The sequence below is a fragment of the Pectinophora gossypiella genome, chromosome Z (assembly GCF_024362695.1).
Source record: "Pectinophora gossypiella chromosome Z, ilPecGoss1.1, whole genome shotgun sequence".
Lineage (NCBI taxonomy): Eukaryota > Metazoa > Arthropoda > Insecta > Lepidoptera > Gelechiidae > Pectinophora > Pectinophora gossypiella.
The window spans coordinates 5,946,472-5,963,312 of record NC_065433.1 but is presented as its reverse complement, the minus strand read 5'-3'; the positions used below and the strand labels follow the sequence as shown (position 1 = coordinate 5,963,312).

Below are 16,841 nucleotides of genomic sequence, written 5' to 3'. Positions count from 1 at the left end.
AGTATCGTATTTGTACTTCCAAAGAGAACATAAACGCTTATGTACGTCTCACTGCTGAGCATAGGTCAATTCTCAAAGATTCTCGGAGGTGCTATGAAGCGTAGCCACGTTTAAATTGACAATTAATAATTCTTCCTTCACGATTTCACAACTTCTGTTGACGACGCCAATTCTCGTTTATCGAATGCAAGCTGTATTGTAGAAGTCATCTTGGAATATCAAATTAATGTTATCGTGATCTTATCCCATATCTTAGTCTAGCTGTCCGCCCGCGGTTCCGTCAACGTGGACTCAGGAATAATGTAGCTCTATACATAAACGATCAAACTCGGGTCAGTAGTTCTAGAGATTAGCTCGTACAAAAAAACGAACTCACAAACTTTATCTCTTAAATAGCTCTTTATAACTTAGATATAACTGATTTGAGACAGTATCATATCGTATCACAGTTTGTTCTGATTTCACGTGCAGTTGAATTTATTTATAACAAATCTTATCACGGATTTATAACCGTCGGAGGAATTGTGTCCTTTCTAAAGGAATGCATAAAAGTCACTTGTGGTCCTGCAGACTCCCAAGGTTTACAGGCGTGTTAGTATAATATACGTCGTGTGGCGGACTCAACCAGAAGACCAGATAGTTCCGCCTATAACCAACAGATGGCGCGCAAACATTGAATGCAATCTTGGAACGCGCTTTCGAAGTTTACACAGCGTGACGCTTAATATAATACAACTTCTAAGACAACACGCGGCACCACGCGTCTTGTACACAGATTACATGGGAATACAGAAGCATTAATTACTGAATTGCTCTGCTGATCTCTTTTTACTGTGACTCCGTCGCCCGGGCATTCGCGATAAAAAGTTTAAAGTAATTAATGATACTGACCAGGTGAATAGCAATCGCATTTATTTCAGCTATTTAGTGTTTACTTATTACACCGACAAGAGTCTGGCTCTTGAATTAAGGAATTAATAATACTCTGTACTGGCGCCAAAAATAAATGATTGATGAATGACGATTTCGATTGAATTATCGGTATTATAATTTCCTCCAGGAAACAAATTGGATTCTAATTCGTAGTGAAAAATGATGTAAGTTTATGTATGTAAGTAATTGTCTATATACTTACATAAAAATAAGCAATTTAAGAATAGAAGATCCAGACCACATACCCGCTCGGTTATCAAATCAATTTGTAAAGTCATAACTGGTTTTTTAACCCAAGTTCCGTTGAAAGTTATGGCGGGAATGGCTCTTCCTTGAAAATTATACAGTATTTTTCTTGTTAAAATGACTTCATAAGAGCTACTTGTATGTCAAATGGCTCGAGCAACGGCTTGGTTAAATTGGATCGCTCCGTCCTGAGCTTGACAAACGATTGAGAAGTCGCCGGAATGCTGAAATATATCAAGACATAAATTGCTTTCAATGAAGCACTACAGTTAAGTAACTTAAGGTCCTCGTCATCATTTATTATCCTTTCGAAAATATTTCTTTTTATTATCCATTCCGCTTTCAGGGACTATTCTATAAGTAATCAAACGCCGTTACAGTAGTGATTCCATTGCTTTAGTGAGAGATAAAATTTGAATGGCGCTGAAGCAGAGGCATTCAGAAACAGACCATTAAACTCTAGGCGGTCTATTCGAGTCGATAGCTCGTATGGGCGCCGCCGAGCCTGCTACGCCGTAGCCGATGACAGACTAACGCCCATAAATCACACGGGCCATTATAAAGCAGCTCTTGGCGTCGTAGCCCATAGTACCCGCGTAGCGTTTAGTCTACGCCAATGTGCGATTGAGTCTCGCCGCAATTTTCGGTATGCCGCACAACGCTTTCAGCATTTTCGCCTTTGTGAATTGAGATTTGTATTATCCTAGTAAAGCCACATGCTTCTAATGCCTTTTGGATGTTTTTGAAATGCGCCGTTATTCGCTTTTCATTTTCTCACATGAAACAGCACATTTTAAAAAATATAGGTTGTAAACTATGTTTTTTCTATAGGACAGACTAGCTTATTCAAGTGATGGGATTCGTTCGTTGTAATTAATCGATGAAACGGCTCTGTTCACACCAATATGGGATTACGGGAGTGACGTACGATTGAATGTGAGTAGGCTTTTATCTGAAGGCTGTAGGAACTATGTTTGCACGACATATGGGAACATATACCAGCGTCGGAGTAAAAAGAAAGGCATTCTCCAACACTGGACTTCCCCGGCGATCCAATTCAGATCTAATAGAGTATTTAGAAGGTACTTGGAAAGTCGAAGCTATTGGAACTATAGATATGCCGTATAAAGTTTGCAAGTTGGGAACAATACTAGGACAATATCTATAAAGCGGTCACTCACCGAGAGCGTTTAGTGTAAGGTAGGTACAAAATAAGTATGTGGGCCCGTAAAACTGATGACTAAACAATCCGAAGAGATAAGAGTTAACACTTTCAAGGACAGAACGTCTACGGACGTTCCGATTCCAAGGTGTCATACTACCTATTATGAGCCATCAATGACCTATGGTCTCTGTCCGTGAAAGGGTTAAATGATACCAACTTGCAATAGACCTTTTACAAACAAATAAAGTATAAAGCGCGATTTACATTATTTAAGTATTTAGCAGAGTGCTTTAGTTGAAAATGTAAACGCTACTCGCTTTAATGCGTTTACTTGACTTTCAAGTAGAATTAAAACAGTATAGCTTTTTATTTTTGTTTCAAGTGATACTCCCCCCGCGCCCGCACAATCCCCGGCGCGTTACTCTTCCCTTCCCTCGTTGTATGTAAACACGTAATTTAGTAAAATCTTTAGGAGAGTGCACAAGCGCTCAAAATTATACTCTACTGGAAGAAATGTAAACGTTCACTGGAGCGCTGTACATCACTAAAGAACCTGCCATTCAAGTTGTACTAAAATACTCTCGTAAACACTATCTCAGGCCTTTACATCTTTATCAGATGATTCAAACAGCGTTTCTGTGGCAGCTTTTAAAATGGCTGTAAAGTCCAATGCGAGAGCGACAGTAGCGGCCGCACGACTGGCATTGTAGTTGAGGGTTACTAGATGGTACAGGTGGTAAATCGGCCCTCTCACTTCTGTGTCGCCTCTCGCGCTTGTCGGCTAGATTCTGGAACCAGGTTTTATCGTGTGCTTTGCACCCATCGGCCAAAGACGTCCTCCACTTATTCCGGTCACTGGCCAGGTCCTCCCATTTATCGGGGCTGATCTTAAAAGCAAGCATGTCACGCTTTGTGCAGTCTTTAAATCGCAACAACGGCCTTCCCACCTTTCTTTTTGCAAAGGCAACTTCGCTCAACAGGGTACGTCGTGGTAAGCGGGTGGCGTCCATTCGATGCACATGCCCCAGCCACCGCAATCTTCGCTGTTTAAGCATCGCGGTGATACTGGGAAGCTGTGCAATTTGCAACACTCTCTCGTTCGTAACCCTGTCTTGCCAAGTGATGTTTAATATGCTGCGAAGACAGCGCATATGGAAACCGTTCAACCGTCTTTCCTGCTTTGCATACGATGTCCAGGTTTCAGCTCCATACAAGAGTGTGCTTAAGACACAAGTTTGATAAACTAATATCTTGGTCTTCGTTGTAAGATGATTGTTACTCCACACTCGTGCATTAAGCCTCCCGAACGTCGTAGCCGCCCTTCCCAGTCGACTACCAATTTCCAAGTCCAGCGACAGATTGCTTGATATAGTCGAGCCGAGGTAACAGAATTGGTCGACTACATCAAGAGGCGCACCATCCAACATGATTGTCGGTTTCTGGTTGTAGCCCTGTGCCAGAACGACTGTCTTTTTGGCATTAATGGACATGGAAAAGAGGGAACAGGCACGCGCGAATTTGTCCATAAGAATCTGCAATTCTTGCGGAGTCTTGGCAATAAAAGCGGCATCGTCGGCAAAGAGCAGTGAGTCGATATGTAAGTCTTCGCGTTTAGTACGAGACCTTAGTAGGGAGGAGTTAAAAAGTTTCCCGTCTGCTCTCGTGTGTAGGTGTACTCCCTGGACTAAATCTCCAAAAGCAACTTTTAGAAGCAGGGAGAAAAAGATGCCAAAAAGTGTCGGTGCCAAAACACAACCCTGCCGCACACCCCTCCGCATGTCAAATAAAGCAGATGTCTTGCCGTCGTAAACAACGGCACCTTCCATGCCATCGTGAAAGGACCTGATCAGATTTAAAAGTTTTGGGGGACACCCTATCTTACTGAGTACCATGTAAAGACCCTCCCGACTAACAGTATCAAAGGCTTTGTTCAGATCTACAAAAGCTATCACCAGGGGGCTATTCTGCTCACGAGACTTTTCCTGCAGCTGGCGTAAAGTAAATATCATATCCGTCGTAGATCTTCCGGAACGGAAACCACACTGCGCCTCAGGGTACACGCGCTCAGCAAGTTGCTGGAGTCTAGCCAGTATGACCCTCGCAAACAACTTGCCGACGATACTGAGAAGGGAAATGCCGCGATAGTTATTGCAATCACCGCGGTCTCCTTTTCCCTTGTACAAGGTGATAATATTTGCATCGCGCATGTCCTGTGGAAAACGTTCGTGCTCCCAACATTTTCCTAAGAAATTGTGCAGTATGGGATGCAGGCACTCAATCTTAAGTAGTTCCGCAGAAATTCCGTCATCACCGGGACTCTTGCCGTTTTTCAGCAATTTGACGGCTTTGTGCAGCTCTCATTCTATCTCAGCTCTATTTGTCAGCGCGTAAACACTAAGATAACATAAATTGGCCTTATAAGTAAGTAAGTAGTAAAGTATAAATAGTGTAGTTCCTACATTGTTTTAAGCTTACGCGGTTATTATCATAATTAAATCACAAAACAAAAACGCATTAAACGGCAACGAAAGAGGGTAGAAAATTATGGATCTACCTATTCCACTCCAATCTCATCAGTCATCCCGTGATCATGGCACTTGCAACAGTGTCGAAATATCGGGAGTCTCATATCCCCATTTAAACGCGGTAAGAACCCGTTATTATGTGCTTTAATTTGTGTAGTTCCTATTTGGATCTGATACGTATAGAATTATGTTGCTACCAATATATCTTATTTTGATCAGAATAATAATGGGTGGAAGATGTGTTGTGCCTGAGTGTAATAACAAAGGTCATCATTAAAATTTATACCCAAAAACAAAGATAAAAGATGCATTTGTCTGTTATCCATGAATTAAGGTTAAACGAAGATAAAACTGTACAGCGCCATCCAGAGTTTTTTTTTTTTTTGGGTAAGGTAGCGTGGAAAGTCCCTCATTGTTTCCTTTTTTTGGTGTAATAAAGTATATGTGTATAAAATAAATAGTAATCCGTAGTACTTCGGAAGGCACGTTAAGCCGTTGGTCCCGGTTACTACTTACTGATGTAAGTAAGTAGTCGTTACATTAGCCATGTCAGGGACCTTTGGCGGCTGATTAGTAACCCTGACACCAGGGTTAATGAGGTTGGTACTCCACCTCACAACCCACACGATAGAAGAAGAATAATAATTGTAGTACGTCTTTTCAGAAAAGAGGCGGCGAGTTGACTTTACCGGGTAATACAGATGCTCCCGGTGAGACACCGTCTTTGAAGTTTAGTTTCAATTCGGATACCAATATCCGGGATAGTTTCATATCGAGACCGCTGCCGAGTCGCAACTTGCCCAAGATAATTACTTCTTTACCGTTATGTTCAGACATAGTTACATAAAGGGTGGGCAGAGTTGAGGAAAACCGTCCGGGATACAATATTAAGCCGCTTAATTACGTACAAGAAATATAATTGTGTGTACAAGTTATTTTTGAGTTTTATATATCAGAAATCAGAATCATTTATTCAACAATTATCATGGATAAACTTGTTGAAGGTCAATATAACATTTTTGAATATACGTCATTTCGCAAGGCAAGTTATGGCTGAGGAGAAGAAATGACAAGAAACTGCATCAGCAACACATCTTTTAAAGAACAATGAGGGTATACATTACAAGTTATTTAATAACTAGAGGAACACATTCAGTACCAGACATTTTTGTCATTTAGGTAGTCATTAATCTTATAATAAGCTATATTGAAAACCTATTGTTGAAAAATAACGATAATAGATAAGAAGATCTATATCTACTTTAAATAAAGTTCATTTTAGTTAATTAACCGGTTGTTGTAGGTACTGTTATAAGGAGTTACGGACCCGAATTGAGTAATCCCGGCTCGCTATTGGTCGCTTTCTTTTCGTTATTGTCATTAGCCCTCCCGCGCTAGAAATTAAACTTTCTTCGTCTGACAGAAGCCCCGTTTGAAATTTTAATGATTCGCCGTCATTAGACCGCTGTTGACAGCTCCTTCCAATTAAGATGTCACCATCTGCACGTGTCCGATAGAGTGAAGTGAAAGAGGCTAACAAAAAAGAGAGACCTTAGGCCAAAGAGAGAAAGATAGAGTGTTTCTGTAGTACGTTTTATTTTTATGCTATTGGTTGACATTTTACCACAATCTTACCTAATGGTAAGTGATGGCCCTGTTTAGTGACCGTATGGTCACGGGTTCGAATCGCATCTCGGGCTCTAAACCACTGATTCGACTTTATGAGTTTGAACTCATATTTGAATTTGTGCCCGGTTTAAGAAAATATCCTCGCCCTTATTACGAGTACATGGGACTTCAACATAGCTGCTAAAAAGTGGATGTTTATGTAAGTAAGTAAAATGTTTATTTTTTATAAAAATACAGAAAATATTGGTACAATAAAAACCCCACAAAACCAATTCCTCGGTTTGTATATGCTATACATCTATGCCTTTTATTAAGGGCTTGAAAACACTAAGGTTATAAAGTTTTGGAAACACAAATTACGCTGCGGAAAACTGTTCCAGGCATTCGTCGTTCTGTATCTCAAGGTTATCTTAAATCAAGATTAAGCCCAGTGCCCAGGTGGGATTATAATACGGCTGATATTCTAAGAAATGCTTCCACTAAGAGGAATTTAATAGCCATTGTCTCTCAGGAGTTTCAGTGAGTTCTCGATTTACATAATTATCTCGCAGGAAAATATACAATATTACGCGAAGTCTTCTCGAGTGGCTGTTACATCGAATAAGGTCTGGAAGACTCTGCATAATATTATTTCGAAGTGAGTTTACCCGTCGAGGACTTGACGATGATTGAACTCTTGTCTTGGTTGTTTGTTATCTTACATTATAATTAATTACTTAAAAATATTTTGTTAACAGTGTTGCCTTTCAGGAGCCTAATTATAAGGTTGTAACTCGATACCATAGTTCGTTCGCCATTAGAAGCCATAATGAAATGTAAAGTTTTATGTGAACGTTGATACCTCCTATATAGTATCGCACATATTAATGAAATATTTATTCAAAAGAACTGCACCTAAATTGTTCTAAATAGTAGGTACCTAAACTTAAGCTCACAACTATAACTATCTTGCGATGAATGTACCTCTGGGTACACCCACAATACCTACATCTCACTGAGATTTCTGTGAGACCAACGTGATAAGTGGTGAGCCGTATTGCTATCTATAATTGTCAACCCAACTGTGACTAAACAGAGATAAATAAGAAAGTCTCCGCTCGCCGCCGGTGTATTTCTATATCTTGTTAACGTCTACAACTATTATTGTAAAACCTATGCCAATAAATTATCCTGCCGAAATAGAATCTGAGAAAACACACAAAACAATCAAAATATCATCATCGGAGTACACGACAATCACATCTACCCGCTACAAATATGGTGATAAAATACGATAACGCTTTATTCATAATGTGATAGAACTAATTCCAGAACACATCAACTAATTTTATTATAAGTTATACCTGTCATTTTCTTATCCGCCGAAAAGGAAAGAGACGGGTAATCGACAGGCATAAAATTTATGGAGCTCACGTCAATTTTAGGCAGGAATTTAAAAACCCTAACATTTTTTTTTATATTGGCCAATAACCCGACAGCATAAGTGGACAGTACACGTCGTACGGGTTGCTCAGGTTTGTTGGTTATTCATTCATTAAAATTAACAGTTGTTAAACATCGGCCCTTTTCCTTTTCGGCGGATAAGCAAATGACGGGTATAACTAAAAACTAAAAAGTGTCTGCAGGGCCAAAATCGGGGCCAAAATCTCTCACAATTACTGACTTATAACTTGTGAAATGTTATGTAGCGAAGAAGTACATGTACATAAGTAAATGACTGACTGACGTTACTTTGTCAGCGAATAGTTTTATACCACCGGGTATATAGAAGGCCTTTTTTGCGAATTAAACCACTAAAATGGTAAACAATTTTCGGTGCTGAGTATTGTTAACAATACTTAAATGTATTTATACAATATCTAATAATTTAGACGTACTTCTTACAACTAATAAACTTTAGAAAGAACCGTATAAGTTATCTATCGTAAAGGAACTAAGTCTTTCTTTAGTTATGCTGCAAAATTAAGCGCCAGGTTCCACTATATCGACATTATTATAACTTTGGTCGAGGCTTCAATCTAGCGCGGCACTGAGCTACACTTAGGTGGCACCTTCGAATAGGCGTTGCGATCTGCGCGCGGTGGGGCGTTTTGGGCGTGCGACACTAGGTATCCTTAGTTTGAAGTGTCTTTGTAGCATGTAGTATGCCGCGATCAACGTGTGGTTACAGCGTTCAGTTTGGCGTGCTGACCATCGTGTGCACTCACGCCGTAGCAGTGCAGCTTGTAAGCTGCACTCAAAAAATCACACTCTTCTTCTTCTATCGTGTGGATTGTGTGGATTACTAGCCTCATTCAACCCTAGTGTCGGGGTTGCTATTGAGCCGCCGCCCCAAACATGACTCATGTAACGACTACATACATCAGTAAGTAGTAACCGGGACCAACGGCTTAAATTGTCTTCCGAAGCACGGATCGTCTTAGTTTCTGACATTCAGGTGATCAGCCTGTAATGTCCTAACCAAACTAGGAATCACAAAGTGATTTTTGTGATATGTTCCCACCGGGATTCGAACCCGGGACCTCCGGATGACGCAGTGCTATTGTATTGAAGCGGAGGCAGGTAATAATACCACATAATTTATATAGTACTTCGTGTACCAAATACGGAGAGCGAGGCAGCGAGAGACAAGATTCATCGCGCGCTATGCTCGATGTGAATAGTCGATTCAATTTTCCGCTCATCTCTGCTACTGTGGCCACAGCCTTTGATCGTCTCCGAGAATACTCGTATGAACGATAGAAGACACTGAGCTTCCATTTTATGATGTATTGTGGTCCTCGAGAAACTTATTATTCTGAAAATGTAGTTTCTTATAGCCTCTAGCGGTTAATAATAGGACGTTAGAAGTACCATTCTATACCTAATACTTCAAAACCAATTATTATTACAAAATACGGTACTTCTGAGTATGAAATAGTAATGAAAGTTGAGCCAATGAATATTACATTGAGTAAGTAATAAAAGAAGTTAGATATCATCTGTTCTCTTTCTTTGTAAGGAAATCGCCATCTGCACTAAGTTATTGGAATCTTTGAATACTAATATTAAGATTAAATAACTTCTTCTTGACTGCATTAGGGCTATTATTTTACCCGTCAAAGGCGTCGGTAGTGACGTCACTCACATCTTCCTAACCAATTTAGGGATAGTTTCGCAATGTGGAAATATGTGGTATCACTAGGCCGTCTAGACAAAGGCCCAAAACTCTCTAACCACTAGATCAGAGAGGCCAATAATAATATGCACTTATTCTAGCTATGCTATGCTAAAATTCGTTCATAATAGGGAATATAACACTATATATAACACTAACTAACGAGAAATATGCACTCACTATTACCTTTATGGCCTTTTCGCTACATCGATTCACCGGCCGTTCATTGCGCAGTAACACACACGCTTGTTCTGGTTGCGCCATACCAAAGAAGCAATGAATGATGTGGTAAACTTTATAACACGATCATTGCCTTATATAATATAATTATTATCATTTTGTGCATATATCTAGATTGGGACATACTCGTAACAAACATAAAAAGTTATAGGGATTTTGTCTTTTCTAACGTTACCGCCGTCAAGTATAAAGCGTATTCGTAACGAATACTGAGTAAGATTCAGATCATTATTCTGAGTTAATATCAAGTGGAATTTTCCATCGCAAAAGTAAATTTGAATTATTAAAAAAATATAATCATGAATTTTGCGACTACTGGGACGGTTTATATTTGTTATTCCCTCGGAAAATTCCACTTGATATCAACTCAGAATCATGATCTGAATCATCCCTCAAAGTTTTCGTTACTATGCCGCTAACACCCTGAATAGGCTGACTGATTATTATCAGTCAGAGGTTTTGTGCGCATGACATTATATACCATAAAATATTATAAACGCGGTTGCATGGTTTTATTTAAACTGTAAAAATAAAACAATGCACATTTTCTTTGTGTTTCCTGCTTCAGAATTTTCAAAGGTTTACTCAAAGGATTGTTTTTACAAAAGGTAATAATTTTCCTTGGGGTAGCAAAAGGCACGATTAGTTTTGCAATTTATGTTTCAAGTTCTCTGTAGTTGTGATATTATTGCAGAAATGTTTTTAAAGCTAGATCCAATTTGAAATAGAAAATTGCTTCTAAAGGTTTTCTTAAATGCTTCAAATCGTAATCGTTGACACTCAGTAGCTATACTCTCAGTGTCTGCTGCATAGAATTATAATGACTTGTCAATTAGTTCCATTAAACTCTTCAGGACTTGTTTCGTGGTGAGTAACCTAGCTCAAAACTTTTGACAGCGCTTACGAATTGGCGTGAATTGTGCTACCCTTATAACTCTTTTTTATCTTAAAACAAATGAAAATAAAAACTAATAATGAAAAAATGAATTTATTTTGAACCAAAGTTTTTATTCTTACTCGATTTGTCTTTATTGAAACCATACATACATGTATAGGGAAACACGGGAGAGAATTTATGTATGAGTGAATTTATGCGTCATATTTTATTATTCTAGATTTCCTTTGGCCTTTCTTCCTAAGATATAATAAAGAGCTGGGAGCTATTCGATATAGGAACGAGTAGCTGATCGGCCGGATATTACCCATGTTTCATTGCCGGACGGCTTTATTGCTCCGTCCTCTTTTATTATCCTCTGAAGATAATATTCCTATGAACAATTATATTGATTTATGGTAATATTTGAATTGCTACGAGCTTTCTCTTACCTAACCTCGTAAACCATTTTTCGAGACAAAACAATTAAGGGTAGTATTAATAAACTAATCTCGGCTTTGAGACTGCACTCAAGATCATGTCAATGTGACAATTCTTATATAAAAACAGGGACTTGAGCATGATCTTGAGGGCAGTCTCAGCTGAGATTAGTTTATAAATAGCACTCTAAGATTGGGTTTTACATAGGAATTGTAATTAAGTTTGCTAGGTCTTAAACTAGCTCTATTTCATTCTTGTACTTTTGGTAATTAAGCACACTTTTTGAAACGGTCAACGAAATAAAAATTAAGTTCAGCACCGTACAAAGGCAAACGGGTAATATTTCATACATTGCTATTTATTTTATTAATGACTTTCTGTAGCGGGATGATATATACTTATAGCCATGTATTTACTTTCCCGTGACTTATGATAGATTTGCTTCAGAAGACATTTACTACTTGGTCGGATAGCAATAATGGTTGAAAGCAAAAAGTTGAGTGTGAGTACTAAGCGGTTTGTTGGCCAAATGGCACCAGTCCAGTGCACCGCAATTTGTTGGTCGTAATAATGTGCTTAATCTTCAAATGAAGAACACTTCTTTTCTGCAAGCAGTTTGCCGCAAAAACTGAGACTCACAGTCTTACAAAAAAAATACATGTTTTATACAATTTTTAAAATTTGCTTGCCATTCTTTTTTTGAACACTTGTCTCAAAGAAAAATATTTAAAGAAAGCACTTTGCTCTTGACAGAGTAAATAACTTACATCTGTCGATAAACTGGCTACGATGCTTCTGCAACTGCAGTTGGCGCTGTCGACATCTGAGTGCTTTTCGTGTGTATGAGGACTTTTTGCTAAAGACAATTTTGTTGTAAACTTAAATATATTCTTTGTATACAATAACTGTCATTTTAATAAGTTCTAGTGGCTTGAAAAGGTACTCTTTAAAAGCTGAACTTAATCCAACGGCGAAATATAGGTATTATGTGTTTTCAATAGATGAAAATACTTATTGTGATAACTTTTTGAGACTGTTTTTTTGTTCGGTTTAACCATCATGGTTTCCTAGCCTCCAAAAACTGCTGTCAAAATTGTGCTGTTACAATTATGGCTTTTATTTTTATTTTATTTATTTATTTGGGAAATTTACAGCGTCTTAATAGTATAAATAAAACTAAAGTATATAAATTGGAAACTTCCACATACAATTTTATGACTTTATCTAGTTACTCGCAAGTGAATTTCAAAATCATTTATATTTTACAAGTCACATTGATGTAACTCGAATATCACAGTGTTTTTGGTTTCGCGAAGTATCTTCCGACATTGAAGACATTATCCGAGTTACAATGAGAGTTTGATCATGAAATCGAAGAAACTACCTTTGTTCAACTAGACACCACACTTCACATTATATTTCTTCAAAACAAAGCATCGGAATACGATATTCAAACAACATTGTGATGTACACGTGAAGTTAAAATAACACTTTTTAAAGCTTATTGTCAGTCTTTTTACTCGGCGGGCCTCTGGGTGGCATATACCAAACACGCCTACAACGTCTTGCGAATCCAATATAATAATGCTTTCAGAATGCTGTTGCGGCTTCCGCCCCGCTGTAGCGCATCAGGTATGTTTGCCGAAGCCCACACGGATGGTTTTTATGCGATTATTCGCAAAAAAGCAGCTTCTCTGCTGCAGCGTTTGCGAAACAGCTGCAACGGCATTTTGAAAATGATAGCGGCGCGATTTGATTGTCCCATCCAGCATCACTGGATACAGGTGGCGATAGGAAATAATAAATAATGTTAAATATATATTGATAATAACGTAATTTGTTTTACCTACTAATAAATACTAACATAGCTATAAGTTGAATTGTTACTAACACTCTTAACTAACCATCTATGGATGGTGTTGTCTGATATAAATGAATAAATTAAATTAAATTGTTCAGTCATGCATCAGTGTGTTTGCGGTGCGCTGAGGTCCACCAGTACCGGTTTTATTCATCTTTTGGGTTGTGAGGTGGATCATCAACCTCATCAACCCTGGTTTCAGGGTTAAGTTAGTGATTAGTTAGAAGATATGAATGCATGGGATTAACTGTCTGAGAACTGATATTAGGCAGCTAAATTGTATTGCATAACAATATTTTATGTTTTTTTTTAAAGAACGTCTAGGGCCCTATGCCGAGGTTTTTCTTGCAGCTTATTTTCCCCGGCTATACAGGTTGTGAGAAGCTGCGCTAGTTTTAGGCCGATGAGACGTTCGTTATGTAAAAATTGACGATTCAAAGTGTAACTATTTTACCTACTGAATAAAGATATTTTTGAATTTGTATTTGAATTATTGAGCCTCATGTACGATGAGACAAATTTACATCAGTAAATAGTAACCGGGACCAACAGCTTTACGTGCCATCGAAACACGGATCAACATCAATTTCGGCCAACAAGTGATCAACCTTAAATTTTCTAACCAAACTAGCGATCACAAAGAGAATTTTGTGATATGTCCCTACCGGGTTTAGAACCCGGAATCTCCAGATCGTGAGCCCAACGCTCAACCACTGGACTACAGAGACCTATTGTAGCTAAACTTTCATTCCTGAGTGCCATGTTTGCGGCTGTCGGTTGCAGATTTTTTTATAATAATACCAAGTCGTTCTATCATTTTCATCGACAATAAAAAGACATTTTCACATCCTTAAAATTATAACGGCAATAAATATTTTAAAACATCATAATTATAACGATGTGTCTGTAGAGGACTATTTAGTATTTCTCTTTACCTTGGTAACATACTTTTCTTTGCAGGGGCATTCCAAAAAATATTGTGACAGAGTGGCCCTTTTTATCGGAGACTGCATTTCGATTTACCACTCTGTCACAGAATTTTGTGAAAAACAATCAAGCTACGTTAATAACTAATCGAGGAACCGATTAGTATTTAGCTAGTATTTTGAGTATAATAAGATTTCAAAACATACAACTTATTAGAACGAAGGACAGATCATTGTCGATAAAAAGAAGAACGACCCACTAACAATTAATTTGCCCTGGTATTTAAATGTAATTAAATGTATGGTATTCAGGGAAACCGCATCGAAAACAATACTTCGTGGAATACAGACATTCAACGGCCTTGTTATTTATATTGTTGCACTATTTCAATGGGACAAAAATGCCTGAACATACCTATTACTAATTATCAGGTACACATAATACTGTTTCTTTAAGTATACATAGTTAAGTTACCTTATTTATACTTAAGTCTGATTTTATTATTATAATGAAAGATTCACGGCGCATGCCAATGTGCCTCTGCACTTCAATGTCGTGAAATGTAAATAAATAAATAATATATTTCAGCGAACTCGTATAATTTTATAAGACGAAAGGAACTCATAATATTATCTCATTAAAATATATATTTTAAATATTATTATCTCATTAAAATATACATTTTAATGAGATAACTGTATATGTATTTGTTGTTTCTTTGTGTATGTATTATTTTATTCTTGTGAAGGTTTTGTATTTTACTATGGCGTCCTCTAATAATAAATATATACCGTACCGTACGTTTTTTTTTAGTTTTCAATGCATCAAACGTGCAATTTATTAGAAAATTTCGCGTGAAATCGCTTCCTTGGAGATGAACTCGGGCCTATTCATATTAGTACAAAAGATAAGAGTGTCGAGCGGACACCTATTGTGGGAGGAAGGGACCATTCTCGGAGAATCTGCGATAAATTGTGGCGCCGCGTCGAAAATGAAAGATTTACGCGGGAGAAATTCCGAGCCGGGCCAGCGGCCGTCCGTGAAGACCAGTTCTTCCCGGATATTTTTGTCCTTTTTTCGTAGGCATTTTTTCGGTGCAAGAAACTCTTCTCTTTCTATTTTATTTATTTCGGTTTTGATTTAATGGTGATAACAAAGTGGGGGTTAAAAAGGCCACATCAAAGCAATTCGTCTAAAAAAACAACTTTTATATGCGCTAATGTCAAATTGCAATATTGCTTTATAGATGGATTGCTTCGATGTGGTTTTTTAACCCCTCAGGTACCTTCTTGCAATAAAAACATACAGTTCGTAACATCACTGGTTGAATCTCGTCTGCCTCTAAACCACTGAATTTGAATATAATTTCGAATTCATGCATCGGTCATAAAAATTTGAAAACAACTACTGACGAAGGAAATATCGTAAGCAAAACCCACAAACCGGATAAATGTGTTTTAGGAAGTATGTAAACCCCGTAAGAATTAGTTAGGTTTTCATTTCGGGTTGGATGGTCAGAGAAGCAGTTGCTTCAGTAAAAAAACAGACTTTGCATAACGTTGAAAAGATGAAAAAGATATAACATCATATTGTAACTATAAAGATTAAAAAAAAAATCTCACTAAAAATAGCGGCCATTAAGTACACTAGCGTTTCCGGGCAGTTAAAAACATGGTAAAGTTTAAAAACCGTATAAGACCCGGGTCCGGGATATAAAGCGGGCATTGTAAAAACCGGGCACATTAGTCCGGGCAACGGGTGGTCACGGACCGGTGGTGCGTTCCGACCCGCTTCATGTGTAACAGCCTTAAAGCCGGCTGCCAGTGCCGCATTTAGCACAAGTGAAAACGGGGCCTTGCCTCTAGGTCCCCATTCTCACGTGGGTGATTATATTATAAAAAATGGGCTGCCCTTTTTCTATTTGTTGATATTAACATTATGACATAATTAAATGAGGTCTATAATATAACAACAAATAATAAATACAAGTCAAGTATGAGTCTAGTTCTCAATATAATAACGCATAGCTTGTAGAACCACTGTATGTATATGTACACCTTGTACCTATAAAGGCATTTAGTATTTCTTCTTACCACTAGATGTCACTGTACCATTTTAAGCGAAACTGTACATCGCGGTGGTAGGTAAGAAGATTTGTAAGTAAGTCTTAAATGGTAGAGCATTTTCACTAACACAATTGGCTGTCAACATTAGGGTATGTTCACAGCATTATGTTTATTTAAGCTTTTCTCTAAGCTTTTACAATATCGAAACAATAAAATAACCTTCACCTTCGCTTTTTTACTAATACTTAACACGTTAATTGTAAAAGGGGAAAATTATATGCAAAGTATATAGAAAAAGAGCCCGGCGCCATCGACACTCTCTGTAACAAGAGATGTCATCATCTCCCAAGCATTATATTATGATTATTTGATTTCATTATTTTATTTTATATAATTTAATTTTAATAATGGAATCTAATCTAATGTACTCATAATTATGGATATTAATCTGAAATTTGATTTCATTATTTTATTTTATATAATTTAATTTTAATTTTAATAATGGAATCTAATCTAATGTACTCATAATTATGGATATTAATCTGAAATACTTAAATAATTTGAATTGAATTTGAATTGAATTATCCCGTTTTTCACAGGGTCCGCTTGCCTAAAGATTTGCCAGGGCCGGTTTTTTACAGAAGCGAATGCCTGTCTGACCTTCCAACCTGCGAAGGGAAATCAGATAGGTCACATACCTCCGAAATTGCATTTCTCGGAAATATGGGTTTCCTCACGATGTTTCCCTTCACCGCTGAGCACGTGATAATCATTTAT

The 16,841-nt window shown here is 37.7% G+C and overlaps 1 protein-coding gene across 2 annotated transcripts in view; it reads right to left on the bottom strand.

The window, feature by feature from the left end:
• Positions 1-16,841, bottom strand: part of LOC126380110 (dipeptidase 1-like) — a 232,501-nt gene that overhangs the window by 148,114 nt on the left and 67,546 nt on the right. The gene's annotated exons all lie outside the window — the stretch shown is intronic.